Genomic DNA, 17,692 nt, shown 5'->3' on the forward strand with positions numbered 1-17,692 from the left:
TCTCCAGAGAAACAGAACCAATGGAGGTTTAATTTAAGGAATTAATTCATGTGATTGTGGAGGCTGACAAAAATAAAATCTGTAGGGCAGGCCAGCAGGCTGGCAATTGAGGCGGGTGTTGGGATTGCAGTAGAGAAAGAATTTCTTCTTCTTTACTTTTTCTTTAGGAAATGTCGGTTTTTGTTCTTAAGGCCTTCAACTCATTGAATGAAGCCCGCCCTCATTATCAAGGCTAATATACTTTTCTTACAATCAACCGATTGTAGACTTTAACCACAACAAAGTACCTTCTGCAACACCTAGATTAGTGTTGCCAAGTTGACACGTAAAACTAACATCACATAGTTATCATAGCTAGTGTTAGCGTACTACATGAGTTAAGTGCTCACATGGATCACTTCATTTAATTCTGATAAAAAGCATAGGAGGGGATATCGTTATCATCTTAGAAAGTATAAGATTTGCCATTGTCCCACAGCAGCTTGCATAAGCACGGGAGCCAGGCCATGTCTGGGACAACCAGAGTCCTGTCACAGTTTCCAAATTCAAATTGGAAAAGAGGATGTTTTTGTTTACTGTCTCAAAGCCCAGGGCTGTACTGTCATGCTGGTGTCCATGTCCCCAACCCATGAAGGAGGCTAGTGTGAGAGCATGAAGCCAACGTGCCAGAGAAGCGATGATGAGAGTCAGGGAAATGCAACCGTGTGTGGTCCAAGAAGTCTTCAGCAATTTGGCCTTGTTAACTAATTGTTTCTCTTCTTTCCTTAAGCAACTTTGAGTTGGGTTTACGTCACTTGCTATCAGAGTCCAGCATGACACTGTCATATTGTTATCCAAGTGACGGATAACAAACAACCATAAAATCTCAATAGCTTAAACCACAAAGGTTTATTTCTCACTTATGCTCCGTGCCCACCTGGGTCAGTGGAAAGTTCTGGTCTCTATCATCTTCACTCAGAAACCTCCACTTTCTGAAGTGTGGCCAGCGCCACAGCAGAGGGATGGAGACCTGGCAGATCATGCACTGGCTTTGAAAGGATTCTGCCCAGAGTGACATAAATCACTTCTGCTCGTATTCCACTGACTGAAGCAAATAACGTGGACAGTGGGAAATTTAAGGAATTGGGAAAGTGCAATCCAAACACATGCTCAGAAAGAGGAAAAGAAGAAAAATTGATGAACATTGCTAATGTTTACTGAATAGTTCATACCACTTTCAGTCATGTGAAACATTTTGGATGGTTTGTTGGTAAAGGGTAACTGACTTTATGAGCACATAAATTCTGATTTCAGAATTATTAATTTTTCCATTCTTTGCTATAATTTTTGTTTCTTATCTGTAAAATATTTTCCTTTCCAGAAGTGATAAAGATTTTCTCTTATGTATTCTTCTAAGAGTTTTTTTGTTCCCCCCATTTAGGCCTTGAATAAATCTTGAGTTTATTTTTACAGAGTTTGAATTGGGAATCCAAATTTATTTTATTTATATATAGAAAGAAAATTGTCCCAGTGCCCGTTCTAAAATAGTCTGTTTTTTCCCTCTGACATATATCCCCATCTCTAATTTATATTAAGGTCCCATATTTACTTGGGAGCATGGAGAATTTTTATTTTCTTTGCAATATTCTTTTTCTTTTATAGGAAAACAAAACAAAACAAACAAACAAACCCTGGAAACAAAATAATATATTTTACTTTTGAATTGAGTACAAGAATGTTTGCTGGATTATTCTTTGTAACTTTTTGTATATTTTCCCAAAATATAAAAAAGTAATATTCTGACAAAACTATTATTTTCCTTTTTAAAGTTTCTGTAGATTCTATAAACAAAATTCTGTTTAAGTAATTTTGCTTATGAAATGCTTCTATCCCCAATTATGCTCTACTTTAAAAAATACTTAATATAAGAGTATTTCATTTAAATATATTAAAAATGGATAGCTTCTCAGAATCTACTTGAAAGGAGGTTGACCTTGGTTTATCCTTAATCTGTTCTTGTTTTGAAGAATACACTATGGCAGAGACTCCAGTCCTACTTTCTTCCTTCATAGTTTATTGTGATTTTGAAAAGTGGTAACATCATGTTTTTGGCTTCAGGTAATAAAGTTTTGGAACAGCCCAAGGATTGAATGTTGACCTTGGAAATGTTTCCTAAGGGAATGTATCAGAAAAACACATTATTTTCTTAATTTTGTTTAATCCATTAGGTGAAATTTCATTTCATTTGTAAAACAGTGCTTTAGTCCTCACTCAAGCTTTAAACTAATTATTTGGGGCTGGTAAAGGAAGAAAATGCTAAAAACTGAAATGGATGTAGAACCTTTGCATTTCATACAACTGAGTAGACTTTTTGTGAATAATGGGTTGAATTCAGGTATTAGTGGTGGTTGGTCAAGTCCAGATGACTTGAAACTGGGGGACAGTCTTAATCTCATTCTATGTATTACAAGGAAGGTTGGCTAGATTAATATGACTTGATCAAATCTAAAAATGTAGAGAACCTACAGTTTTCTCGTCAGGGTTGTTCACCGTTGCAGGAAATAAATGGAGAATATCATGAAGCAAAATAAAACACACCAATATCCCACATTTTTGGTGGAACGAGCCTTCTTTCTCACCATAATACAACAGCTCTAGGCCACAGTAATATCTCAGAAGCTCTATCACAAAGCCAGGCTTTAGCATTGCTTTTTCTTTTATTTGGCTTCCTAAGACTGCCTGGGGAAAGAAAGAAAATCTCATAGAAAGAAATAGAGAAAGGGCAACTTTTGGAAGAAGATTTACCAAAGGAAATATAGAGTTTGAGAACAGAGACGTGGCAGGAGATGAAATTAGAGAATTCTGCAAGAATCAGTTCAGGCAGGTCATGTAACCATCTTTAGGAATTTAGACTTGATTCTGAAGGTGATAGCAAACCACTGAAAGACTTCAAATAGGCGAGTGAAACAATTAGTTGACAGAGTCAAAAATATACTCCTGTTTCAGTTTGAAAAATGGATTGGAAGAGAACAAGGTAGAAGGTAGTGAAACTTGTTAGGAGGGCATGAGAGTAATCGAGAGAGATGATGGTGGCCAGGACTAAGGAGTGACATCTGAATTGGGGAGGACTGACTGGTTTCTAGATGGAATTATGAAGTGTCACCAGTCAGACTCAGCGTTTGACTACCTGCAGGGGCTGAGAGTGAAAGAGGATTCAAGAATATTGCTATAGCCAGAGAAATAGAGTGGGTAGGCATGCTGTTTCTTGGAGAGGAAGCATACATCCCCTAGCAATTATTGCTTCATTCTCAAGTGCCAAGTATTGTACCAAGTAATTTGTTTCTAAATTTATAATATTTCCTACAATTTTCATGATGAATTTCATCTTGTTTTGGACTCATATGCTTTATAGAAGCACATCATTTCTCATCTTAAGTGAAGGCAGTTATCTCAATAATTTAGTGCTAAAAACTAGTGGCATTTCTGCTGTTGCCATCTAGTGGCCACCACTAGTTATGGTGTTTTTCATTTAATTTTCAGCTCAAGATTTCATTTCTTGAATATCACTCTGAAAGAGAAGGCCATGCTACAGTAAATGTTAACTATTAGAAAATCAGTTTCTTTAACAATGCAGTAATTCTAGGGCTGCCTATTACTGAACAAATTATACTTTGAAGAGTGTTAATGCTGTGAAGATACTGTTCAATTTTTGTACAGTTTTCCTAGAGTAGGACTTTATTTTAGCAGCTTTGGGGGAATTTAGCAAGCAATTTGTATTTTTCCTTATCATGTCAAGTAAGAGAATACCTCTTAATGGCAAACACGTGGAAAAGGAACAGAAGAATTTTTGTAACTATCAATGTGTAAATACCTAGTGAGCAACTTTTGTGTGCACCGGGGATTAATGTTGTCACATTCTGGGGGACACAAACAAAGAACAGGACATGGAATTTTCCCTGGACATATAACTTTACTGGGGGAAGGTGGAAAAATATACTATGTTTGTTTCCATCCTTCTTTTAGTACATCCTACACACACACACACACACACACACACACACACACACACACACACACACACACACACACACACAAACACACTCTCTCTCTCTCTCTCTCTCTCTCATATACACTCATTCACTCATACACACATTCAGGCCAATAATTTAAGCTTCTGGACATCTGGAAAGGGGCCTCCTGTTCTAACTGAGAATCGTTGGTGAAATACTAATTTGAAATCCTTGATGTCAAGGGACATGTTTTGTTTTATACCTCTTATGGTTGCCTCACCATGTCAAACAGACAAACAAAAATTAATATTAACAGTCTGACCTAATCAATACAAATCACTGGTATGTGCTATGATAAATTGAGCAATATATATGAGCCCAGATTCTTTGCGCTTAGGAGTTTATAGTTTATTAAGGGAGTGACATGCAGACAAATATTATTAGAACAACTCTACAATACCAGGCAAGGGTGGTGGGAGAGGGGTGTTAGAGAAGGGCAAGTAGGAAACTAAATCAACTTCAGGTGTCTGTGCTGGAGTTTGATGGTGTGGGGTGGAAGACTAACATCATATTCTATCCACAGTGTTCAATGATAAGGAAACCTCAGAACCCAAAGGGCAATGTGCCAGTTACTGTCAGTGGAACTTTGCAAGTATTAAAACCACACACTTTTTTCTAAATATGTTCCTAAGGAGGCAGTAGACATAGGAAGTTTAGCAACCTTACACTAAATGACATTATTGTACTTCATACTTTGGAATACTTTACAATTATTAAGCAAAATAAAGGACTTTATCTAAAGCACTTTAAAGCACTTTTTGGCATATTTTTTCTCAGCCCCTTCTCCTCATCTCCCCATCCCTGCCTTCAAACAATAGAAGACATGTATCTCCCAGGCTCTAGCATGGAGTTTGACATGCGATTAAAAAAAACAAGGCCCAGTGCCTGTTTACTGAATTCTAGCATGTTTCTAAATTTACAATGTTTTCTAAAGTTTTAATGATATGTTAATTAACTGTTAATAATTAATCATTATAATGAATTAATGATGAGTTCCACTTTCTACTGTGTACAGCACAGCTCTCACTAGCTTTGTAAACTTAGGCGAGTCAGTTCATCCTACGGTCTCAGTCCCTTCATCTGTAAGACGAGAGGGCTTTACCAGATCATTCTGAAGATCCCTCCAGTTCTAGCAATCTTAGACTTCTCTCGTTCCCCTCACCTATACCCTTTCATTGCTTTTACATTGAAGCAGTCTCCCTTCTCCTAGCACCCAAATATTTCTCCATTCTCATTTTAATCCCCATGTTTTCCTAAATGCTATCTTAAAGAGGCTTTCAACTTCCAGTTTCCTAGATAATTATCTTAAAAATGATAAACTAACTCTTTAAGTGCGGGTTTATTTTTTTTCATTTAGCAATTTGTCTTGAAGAGATATCCATATGAATATAAAGTTGTTTAAGCATTGTGCAATATTCCAAAGTATGGGGTATAATAATTTTTAAGCCAAAATCGTATTAGTGTACTTTTAGATTGTTTACAATCTTTGTTATTAAAAATAATGCTATTTATCATTTTAGAATTGCCAGGTTGAAATACACTTTTTGCTTTTAAATGGATTCTAAATTGTGCTGTACTATTTAAGAGCCTTTCCTTTTGTCCTGGGAATTGACCCTGTATATTTTTCTACTGGTTTATTTAGTCTAATTTTTCTTTTTATTTATGATATCTATTTTAAGGAAAAGCAAAACATACAGCAGCTTAGCACCTCTGAAAGATAGATTATAGAAACACAAAGACAGTAAAATATATCCTATGATTTTTCTGTAGTCACCTGAACAGAGGTCTGCAGGGCCTCTTAATTAATTTAAAAGCCTAATAAGTATGCTTAAATAAAGCTAATTAAAGTTCTCTTGCAGTTGAATCTGTGATTAATATCTGTGAAGACTAACCCATTTATATTAAATATATACTCACGGGTTGATCAGCATAAACCTGAAAGGAATATGCAATCAAGCAATTCTCAGGAACAAAATATACTAAACTGTAATAATATTTTGAAAATTTAGTAATATTATTATAAAATTATTATTTTTTTTCCTCTTGGTGGCAGGAGCCATACAGACCAAAAACGTAACTATTTGAGATTATGGATGTTAATTTGCTTGACCATAGTAAACCATTTCACTATGTATATCAAAACATCATATTGTATATCTGAAATTATACAATAAAAAAGAGCTATTATTTTGTCACAGAAGAATTTACTTACATAAACTGGCCTCCCTATCAAAGAAATGATTTTTTAGCAGTTAGAGAGTTTCAAGTACTCTTGAGATATTCATGCAATATTCGAATTGTTTTGCTAAATATGCAGTTTAGTATTGCAGAAATTTACTGAAAAAGCAGTTTACAGCACAGCAGTGTCTGACTCAGCAACTGTCAGCATTTCTTTAGCCAGGGCTGGCTTCCTGGACATGTGACCTGTGTGGTCACTCTTGAGTTAATGCTCTGCTCTAGCCTTCTTGAAATTTCGAATCATTTTTTGAATAAGGTGGCCACAAATTTTCACTTTGTACTGGACCTGGCAAATTATGCAACCAGTCCTACCTTTAGTGTATATTTTTAGAATGAAACTGTACTTATTAGAATATACCTTGAATCAGTATTAACCAATTCTAATTACAGTGAAAAATATCAAGTGAAATCAATACGAGTAAGCCTACTTTATTTGAAACCAATGATAATGCATGAGGATTGCAACTAAACCTTCACCACTGCAGGGGCTTGTTGCTTTGTCTCCCACAGATTTGTCACCCCTTTTCCCCTGGGTGACAGAGCCACCAAAGATTACTACTCAAAGCCCATCTCTTTTGAGCAGTGAGAAGCCCCAGAAAGGGGTTAATATCCCAGGACCCTCAAACATGAGGCATCCTTCCATTTGGGAAATTAACCACGAATTTGGGTTCTCTTCCTGCATTTATTCTCCAGACCAAGAAATTATAGGTAGAGACATAGGTGGGGTTTTGCTAAGTACAGTTTATCAAGTTTTATAATAGAAGCTGGTAACATTCAGTAAAAACAAGTCAGATGACATTCTGTTAGGCAATTAAGTGATCCACTAACAAAAGCTTGATTTAGCAAACATTCCTTTTCCCTCTAGCAGTTTCTCAGTATCTTTACATAACAATCAGTAAGTAGTCCGTCTTTGAGCAAGCAACCTTGCTGTGCCACAAATCTTTATCTCACGCCAGAGACTTATAGCCTGAGGAAAATTTCCTGTCCTTGCAAGGTCAATATTTGAAACTGCAAGGCTTTGGAAAACCAGGCCCTGTGAAGTACATATGCTTTTTAGTATATTCTATAGGGGCTGGTTGAGTAAACCCCAAGGATGCCGGTGATTGTCTCCCTCCCTCCCCAGTCACTGAGACACATTAGGCATGGAAATCCCTTGATGAGGTTTTGTACTATTATAGGACTTTCAAAGCTATGCAGCACTTCCAAGTACCAAATTACTTCCTGAAGATCCCACCTAGACAGGCATCAATAAAGAACAGTGTGATGTTATCTTGGTAATAGTAGAGATGATGCCTCTCCCATAATGTGCATTTGTGCCCATAGTGGAGGCTGCTGTCAGGAGGCAGGAGCACCTGAAGGCTGGCAGTGGCCCCTGTGGCCATGCGGTCCTGTTCTATCCCTTGTTGACTTGCTCATGCTCATCATTTGTGCTTCTTCCTCTTAACCTTCTGTGCTTTCTTTCTCTACCTCTTGGAAGCCTCAGAGGTACTGCATATGAGGGATTCAATTTATCTTTTGACTGTGCACATTCTTAAGGTGGTTTGACATTCATTTATCCATTGGACCCTGACATCAATGTTAGCTTAGATTTGGCTTTTTTGGCATAGGGCTCTTATGTTGGATTTTCGTACAGAGTAAAGAAATTCTGTCCCTTTTAGGATCCTTGAATTCCTAGAGCTTGGGTGCCACTTTAAACCCTGAGAAATTGGTTTGCTCTGGGATCTCTGGATTCACCTGGATCCTAAAATAAAATATCATTATGTCTGTCACTCAACTTGATTTCCCTAGGCTATTGTAGATGTGGGCCAGTCTGATCATTGCTTATTAAGACAGTTCTCATGAACTTACCACCAGAAGTGATAGATTCAATTGGGCTGGTAGAAAACACATGATAGGTTAGGGTTATTGTGTCACTTAAGATTTTGTCCAGGGAGGGTCACTTACGTCTGATGGTATCCAATCTATAACCATTTTTCAAGGCCATGGGTTATTCTGCATTCTCTAATAAATAATACCTATGTCAGACACACAGAGGAGCAGGGAAAACAAACAGGACAAAATTTGGCTATTTACCACTACCGAAAAAACTAACCATAAAAAAAATACACACTTAATTTTTATTTCCATTCTCACTTCCCATAAATCTATGAGAAACTAAAATAAAGGCATATCAACTACTTTTTTAAAAAAAGCAAAGTAAAAAAAAAAAAAAAATAATAAAATAAAAAAAGAGAAGCAAATAAACTCTGCCCTATTTTCCTGCTATAACAAAACTGTTAAGAGTTCTTATTGTTGGATCCCAACTTTTAGATTTCCTGAATTTTTTCTGATTTCTTTGGCCATAAAAAATATCAAAAAGTGCACAAAAAAGTTTGCTATTGGAGGAAGAAATCAAAGGTAGAGGAACATAAAAGCCATGTTACCAAATAAAAGGCACAGACTTAAGATTTACAGAAAATATTTTAATTTATAGGGTGGAGAGTTGAGTGTAAGGGGAGGGGCCCTGAAATATAAAGCAGGAGTTGGGACTGGGGACCCAGTCATGGGGCTAAAAGCCTGCAGGAGAAACTGAGAGGAAAATGGGAGGGGTAAAAGAGACAGTCGATCTGCTGGTCTGCTGTTGGCTTTGGTTTTAGTAAATTTAAACATGGTTTTAGTCCTCCTTGTGGTATACTATTATAGAATAGAGCTGAAGGGTGTGGAATCATCAAAAAGGGTTGAAGACAGGTTGAATTTGTGAATATACAGAAGACCGTGGGCATGAGAGCCTGGGTGATAAACTCAGTTGAGAGGGATAGAAGGCATGTTGGGGTCTTCCTGAGAGTCTTCTGGATGAAGGGAAGTCGCCGGTTACACTGGACCCAGGGCTTCTTGGGCAGCACCATTCTCCTGACAGATCCCCAGTGGTGATGCCATCTCAGAGGACTGCTTCTTGGGTGGCCTGGAGTCCAAGGTGGTGCTGTGAGAGCTTCTTTCTAATGGAGTTGTGGTGTGGGTGGCTGAAGGAGAGGAAGGTCAGCCAGGAGCAGGAGGCCAGGAGCTGTCCCAGAAGTAGATCCTGTGGAGGCTGGACCATGAGCTGTACATACAGGAGCTGCCTCTGCTTTGTGGCTATGGATCCACATGGAGCAATGGTACCCACAGAAATAAAAAAAGTAATCTAATGACATTTTATTACAATATGATTAAGTTGTTTATCACCTGAAGAACTTACTAAAGGTCAAGTTCTAGATTTTTAAAAACAATTTATTTCTAGCATTTAACCATATTTCCATATACCTGGCTACTTCTGAATATGATATTCTTATGGTACTTCTTAGATTCTTTTCTATCTTTATAGAATATCTCTTCTAAAAAACTTCTTTCAAGTAGGGTATGAGGAGATAAACTCTTTGAATTTCATGTCTGAAAATATACTGATTCCCACCCCCGACCCCAAGCTGGATTTGCAATGGGACGGGCTCGTAGAAACCTAAGGTCACACCCTTCACTCACCATAGTCAAGGATCTCGAACGTGCTGCTCTTTGGTATTTTAAGATCCACTTTACTGATGAGAAGTTTGATATCAGTCAGATTCTTTTTCCTTTATAGGGAGCATTTTCCCCTCTGAAATCTGTTATTATTTTATTTTCATATAGGAACTCACAACATTTCATCAGGATACGTTTAGTTATGGGTCTTTTCATTATTTCTGAGGTCTGATGCTCTAGTTATCTCTTCAGCTTAGGCAGTTTTACATTTTTCTTTATTTTCTCATCTGCACAGGCACTGTATTGATCTCAAATGCTTTTTAAAAGGATGCTAGCTAGGGATTCCATATCTTACTTCCATATCTCTTAATTTATATTTTCCTAATTTTTGTATCCTTATCATTTATTATTAGATTTATTCAACCTTATTTTTTAGATCACTAACGTGGCTGTGAATTTCTTATTTAGTCTTTCCATTTATATCTGAATTTTAGCAATAATATTTTAGACCCCATGGATTCTGTATTTTCCTCAGATTTCTCATTTTTCATGGCACCAAGTTCTTGTTGTATAAATGCAGCATTCTCTCCAGTCCCCCTGGGGATCCCAATCTACATAGTTCTTAATTTCCTGAAATTGCTTTATGTCTTCTAGGCTCAGCTGTTCTCTTTGTTCATATACTTGTACAACTTTTCCTCAAATTTTTGCAATTTCTGGTTGTCCAAGCATATATGAATGAAAGGTAAGGCTACCCATTATAGGTAGCTTGTTTGGATTTGTCCCAACTTGAATGGCTACCCTCATCTGACCCCTTCCTTGACTGGGAAAGCTGGATGAGTTGGCTAGAGAGGGTAGCATTTGCACTTCCTGGTACAACACATGGATGGAGAGCCAAAGTGCCAAAGTCAGGAGGACCTTACTCTGGGGGTAGAGTACTTTACTCACAGGTACCTGTCGTTATCCTCTAAAAGATGTGGAGTCCAGTGTTTCCTCAAATTTTACTTTATTGCTTCTTGGAGTCCAACACCATTTGAGACTTTCTCAGGCAGATGGCATTGGAGAAGAGTACTTTGACCTCACCCTAAGGGTAAAAGACCCTTAGAAGTAGAAGATGAGATCCCAACTGGCCCAGCCGCTCAGAATGCAGTTCTTTAAGGAACTGCACTGATGGCTTCCCCACAGCCTCTGGTTTTGTACTTTAGCTTGAATGTTCTTTCTGACTCTCTTAGAAAGAATAGAACTTACTTCTGGTGTCTTAGCATCTCCCCTGCTCCGAGGCTCCAATCTTACCCCACCTTCTTCATTCCTCGTGCTTCCAGAATCTCTCAAAACTTCTAATCCGTTGATGGCACCCTTTTTTGTTTTCCCATGCTATCATGTTTTTAAAAAAATAATATATATTTTCTGTTATTTTAATAGAACTCCAAGACGTGAGGGAAGAGCCTGTCAAAGTGTAGATGTGTAAGAGCATTCCACTAGATTGCACAAGAAATCAATATGTATTTAACTTGTCACACAAATGTTACAGAACCACCTGGCTTCCAAGTTTTATTTGTGGTCTAGATTTAGAGTTGAAGAAAAATGGTTTTTGGTCAAATTATAATATATATATATATATATATATATATATATATATATATAAATATGCACTATGTATCTCATATGTGTAGACAGTCTTGGAAACAAGCACTCAAGATTATTCATTGCCTCAGCAGAACATGGATTTTACTGAATGATTGTGGAGCTTTCTAAATCACCTTGTGATTTACTAGCTGCTGTGAGCTCATTTGGACTCATTGAGGATTTGTGGAAACTGATTGCTATTTATTGTCCATTGAGGAATTTTAGTCTTAAGCAAATGATGTCTGTTTTCATCAAAACATACTCTTATATAGCTCTTCAACACCTTATATAAAGTATGTATAAACATAGTTCAGCAAACATCTGTGAATAGGAGTATTCATCACCTGTAAGTTAGAAATACATTAACAGCAATTACTGATAACATCAGTATGCTCTTTTATTTTTAATAAACCATAGGAAATATGTGATGTCAGTTAAATTAGTTTATATACACATTTTGTCTATGCCTAATGCTATGATTTTCATTTTAATGTAGATTTAAAACTTGTTATGGTCTGAACGTTTGTGTCCTTCCAAAATTCACATATTGAAACCTAATCACCAATGTAATGGTATTAGAAGGTGAGGCCTTTGGGAGTTGATTAGGTCATGAGGGCAGAACCCTCATGAATGGTATTAGTGCCCTTAAAAGGGGGCCTAAGGAAGCTTTTAGTTCCTTTGCCCTTCTGCCATGGGAGGAGACATAGACAGTACCATCTATGAGGAATGGACCCTCACTAGATACTGAATCTGCTCGTGCTTTGATCTTGAACTTCCCAGCCTCCAGAACTGTGAGCAATAAATTTCTTTTGTTTACAAATTAGCCAGTCTAGGCATTTTGTTATAGCAGCAGGAATAGACTAAGACATGGCTGCATACCTTATCAGTTAACTTTTTTTAACATTCAATTAGTGTTCTGCATATTTGGTATATTTTTTTCTTTGAAAATTAATATATGAATTTAAATATTAATGTAATGTTTTATAAATTTTGATTTTAATAGTAGTGTTATATTGTTTCATAGATGAGAAGTATTTCTAATAAGCCAGAAGGATTACTTCTTAAATGTTTTAGACTTGCTAGGTTTAAGAGATATTTTTGAAATAAACCTATCTTTGAACTCCATGTCATTGGATAACTTTGCCCACTGCCCCTCATTGCTACTTTTATCTACAGACCCCTGGATCATTTTCCTATATTCCTCAATAGCTTTTTTTTTTTTTTTTTGTCCTTTTTTCGTGACTGGCACTCAGCCAGTGAGTTTACCGGCCAGTCCTATATAGGATCCGAACCCGCGGCGGGAGCGTCGCAGCACTCCCAGCGCCGCACTCTACCAAGTGCGCCACGGGCTTGGCCCATTCCTCAATAGCTTTAACTTCTAATTATTGCCACTGTCTCTAATACTACACTTGTATTCATTCATGGCAATTTTTGTATACATGTAGACACTTCCAACATTCTCACCTCTTTATTTAAGCTCCTCTTGTCCAGTGATTTTTACCTTATTTCTTTTCTGAGCCACTCCTGGTGCTGTTACCAATAACTGTGATCTCTCTTTTGAGCATCCTTCCCTCTGACTACCTCTTCCTATCTTTTGAGCTATCTGCCTATACTATCCCAACACCAATTACTCTTTGACTCTACCTGGACCTCCCATCCATTGGTCATAGCAGTTTTTCATTGTCCTTTATCCCCTGAGGACCTCACTCTGCTTCCTACCCAGCTTAAATTCTGGGGCCAGTAGCCAATCATTATAATTGCTTCCTTGCATACACTATTGAGTTCCTTGCCTCTCAGTTCATCCTACTCAGCTAGACCATAATCCTGCCTAAATATAAATTTCTGCCTCTTTTATGCCTACACCTGTGAAGATGAACATGGTTGGGAGGAAAACACTGTAGCTACTACACTAACTTGTATTGCTTTAAGTCTGTGACCACAAATCTCAAGTAGCCAGGCCATCATCACATTCTTAGTTCAGTAGTGTTTGTACACTCCTGGATTGTTATTTCACATCTGTTTCCCTTTTCTCAAAACCCCCAGCCCTCATATCCTGTCCCCTGTTTCTGCGATTGACCTTGCTTCCTATTTTACTGGGATTACCAGAGCAATATGAAGAAATCCACAGACCAGCACCACCAACTGCAGAGCAGGGGTATCTTTCTGTCTTGTTCACTGTCTGTAACACACAGTGCCTGATTTACAGTGGCTGTTCAATAAATATCTGTTAAACAAATAAATAGAATCAGTCATTCTAACGGAAGCATTAAAACACACTAATTGAAAGATTACTGTGGGCACTATCTGTCTCATCTATCTGGCTACTTTACAGCTCCTCTTATCACGCCCAAATTGGAGCTCTCCATTGTCCTGTACCATATTGAATGGCACCTACATCAACCCAGTCGTTCAAACCCAACACCTACGTGGTGCTATTCTTGGGCTGCTTTTATTCACTGTGTACCCAGGCCAGGTCTACTGAAATTTGTATTAAGTCAGGCCACTGCTTTTCAGCCTCACTTATACCACTACTATTATTCAGTACTCTGAACAGTTCTTCCTCCTTCCTCTCTTGACCTTTACATAGTGGTCTGAGCATATCTTTTAAAAGAGTAAATCAATGTCACTCCCTTCCTTAACACCATTCATTGGCTCTGCACTCTATTGAAAGTAATAGTCAGACTTTGCCTTAGCTGGTGAGGCTCTGCAAAGTAGGTCTAGCATCTGCCTACCTCTTCAACTTACTTGCCATTCTATCCCTACAGCATTTTGACCACTCTTTAGAATGTACGAAGCTCTTCAATGACTTGAAGAACTTGCATTTACTATTCTATCTGGAATGCTAGTTTTCTGAATGTCTGGTTCTAGGTTTACTCTTAGGTTTCAGATTAAATATCACCTGCTCAGAGAGGTTTTCATGATAACCCTATGTAATGTATATCTCACCCCCATTTTTCTCTGATATATTAGTCAGCCTGGAACGGAGACTGGCACATAGTAGATGCTCAGTAAATGTTTATTGAATAAATGTATGAATTAATATTTTAAAATATCATGTCTGTTTTCTGTGTTATATTTATTAACATTAATTTCTAGAGCAATTATTTATAAATTTTCCTCTTTTGTGTTCCTTAAGTATTATACTACTACTTTCTCCAATGCAGATATTCTAGCACATCTTAAAACACAAGAAAAAGGAAGGATGGAGGGGAGATTTAGGTATCATATCGGTTAGACTCCTCGCTTGATATGAGTGTCTCATTGTTTTCAGAAACTGCAATTAAAGCTACTGTGTAGAGTTTTAGAATACTTAGTAATTCCTAAGTCCTTTTGGAGATTCCATTCTTTTAATTAAACTATTTCTAAATAAGGTTATTTTTTAAAAAAATTAATAGATAAAAAACTGATATATTTACACAATGAAATGCTATTCAGCTACAGAAACAAACAAACAAAACCCCACATATCTACTGTTTGCAGCAACAGGGATGGAACTGGAAACCATCATGTTAAGTGAAGTAAGTCAGGCACAGAAAGACAAATACCACATGATATCACTCATATGTGGTATCTTAAAAAAAAGGAAGAAAGAAAGAAAGTGGTTCCTATAGAAGTAGAGAGTAGAATAATGGTTACCAGAGGCCAGGAGACGAGGGGAGAAGGAGGAGGAGGAAAAGTGGTGGACTAATGGGTACAAAGCTATGCTATCTACCCTAAGTGAGTCATTGTAGAGTATACGCATGTATTGAAACAACACACTGTACCCCATAAATAAGTACAAGTAAATGTTAAAATATTTTGAATAAAAGTGAAAAATAAAAATAAAAAAATTAGTAGACTTTATTTCTTAAAGCCTTTCTAGATTTTGAGAAAAATTGAACAAAAATTACAGAGGATTCCCATATATTCTTTTCTAATTAAATTTTAAGTTTACGTTTAAGTCTCCTGGGAACTTATTATGTAGATGTAGATATTCTGTAAGTCTGTTTCTGTTGCTTGTAACACAATACTTGAAACTGGGTAATTTATAAGAAGATGACATTTATTTCTTACAGTTTTGGAGCTAGGAAGTGCAAGGTCCATGGGCTACATCTGGTGAGGGTCTTCTTCTTGGTGAGGACTCTCCACAGAGGCTCATGGTGACCCAGGTGTTATGTGACTAGGTGGATGAAGGGCATTTTCTTGTGCTCTCCTTATTAAGCCACCACTCCACATCCATGATACCCCACTAATCCATTAACCCATTAATGGATTAAGAGCAGGGCCCTCATGATCTAATTACCTCCTAAAGGCCCAGCTTTTAACTTTACCACACTGGGGATGAATATTCCACATGAGCTTTGGAGGGGACAAATGTTCAGCCTATAGCAGATATATTAGCACATATACAAAATGGACCACATATATTGCAATTTGTAATAGCAGAAGACTGAACTGAACTTAGTGTCTATTGATATGAGACTGATTAAATAAACTTTGTACAGCCATCCAGTGGAATGTTATACAGCTGTTTTTCATTCCATGTACTGATATGAAAATACCCTAAAGGATATGTTATTAAATGAAAAAGTGAGGTATATAATATACGTTACTTTTGTGTAAATGACAGGAAGGCATAAGAACATATATTGTTCTTGAACAATTTTTTATACATAATATTGAAAGAATTTAGTAACGGTAGGCTGGATAATTTGGGCCAAATATGCAACAAAGAAAAACTGGTATATCTGGTCAAAATACAGAAAATATCTGTTTGAGAGCTTCAGAGGGCTAACAGGTTAGTGAAGGATGGCTGGACCAAAATCCAGGAGAAGATGGGAATTCAGGATAATCAGCATTGCATTTGGGGCTACCTTTTTTCTGAGAGGACTGGTCCTTTCTGAAGAGGCTACTGAGAGTCTGAGTCATGCTTTCGACAGCCTCCCAGGGAGAGGAGGCAACAGTTGGGCACTAGGGACTTCCAGGAGTCAGTTTACCAGCACATTCCCTGCACTTTGGATGGAAACCGAAAGAACTTCACCCTAGCAATAGAAGGTCAACTGGAGTTCCAGAAAATTCTAAATTTTTGAAACTGATTAAAAGTTATCGTGGATTATCAGTATCCACAGGTACCAGGCACTTCTTCCTACTTTCTGGAAGAACATGACATCATCCCAATCTTCAAATCATTCCTAAAAACAAATTATCAAATGCAACATTTGGCACACAATTAAAAAATAACCAGGCAGAACATCAAAAGGAGTCAGTAGAAATACTAGACAATAGAATTAAACAAGGAGAGTCTAGAGATGTTAGAGTTATCAGACACAGACATAAAAATAACTAGGCTTATTATGTTCAAGGAGATAGAAGGCAGTCTTAAAGTTTCAATAGAGAATGTCTATATAAAAATTTAATACTAAAAATATACCTTAACAGAAATTAAGAACTCAAAATACTGGCTTAATAGTAGGATTAAACATAGCTGAAGACAAAATTTGGAAGCTGAATAATAGATCTGAAGAAAACATTCAGAAGGAAACACAGTGAAACAAAATCATGGAAAAAAATGAATAAAAATAGGAGCAGAGTTGGTCCAGTGAGACAACTGAATGCACATTTAATTGGGGTTCCAGAAGTAGAAGATAAAGAGAATGGAGCAGAATCACTATTTGAAGAGATAATAGCTGAGGATTTTCTAAAAATGTGAAAGACATTGATCCATAGATTAAAAAGCCTAATGAGCCACAAGTAAAGAAATTTTAAAAAATCTATGTGCAAACATATCAATGTAAAACTGCAAATTTAAAAAATCAACAAAACCATGCTTTAAGTACTGGAACAAGATGGTGTAGACTCACTTTCCTTGCTCCTCTCCTCTAAATACAACTGAAGATCTTGGGCATTATTTAACAGACAGTGCTAAAGAACTCTTAAATCTAGAAAGAAGTAGGTGGACTGGCTAGAAAGATTAACAATGTGATGAATTCCCTGAGGTTTTTTTTTATATCCCGTATATGCTGAACTGGAAGCCAAAGAGACTTGCAACCTGGATCCACCAATAGGTATAGATAAAACAAATGAAACAAAACATAAACAAGAGCAAAAGTTGCACTCACTCTCTGGCCAAAGGACTAGGAAACCCCAACAGAAACCTGGTGGGGAGCCTCATCTCCAGCTGTACAACTGGGGCACATGTGGGCAGTTTCATCTGACAAAGCCCTAGGCTATTCAGCCCATGCTACACAGTCAGGGAACTGGTGGATGGTCTGATGTTTCCATAGTGGCAGCAGAAAAGTCCCAGACTGACCATAACTTGGCTTCATAAATCA

At 37.2% G+C, this 17,692-nt stretch overlaps 1 protein-coding gene across 1 annotated transcript in view; it reads left to right on the forward strand.

The window, feature by feature from the left end:
- Positions 1 to 17,692, forward strand: part of C15H8orf34 (chromosome 15 C8orf34 homolog) — a 187,374-nt gene that overhangs the window by 48,971 nt on the left and 120,711 nt on the right.

The sequence above is a fragment of the Cynocephalus volans genome, chromosome 15 (assembly GCF_027409185.1).
Source record: "Cynocephalus volans isolate mCynVol1 chromosome 15, mCynVol1.pri, whole genome shotgun sequence".
Classification (NCBI taxonomy): domain Eukaryota; kingdom Metazoa; phylum Chordata; class Mammalia; order Dermoptera; family Cynocephalidae; genus Cynocephalus; species Cynocephalus volans.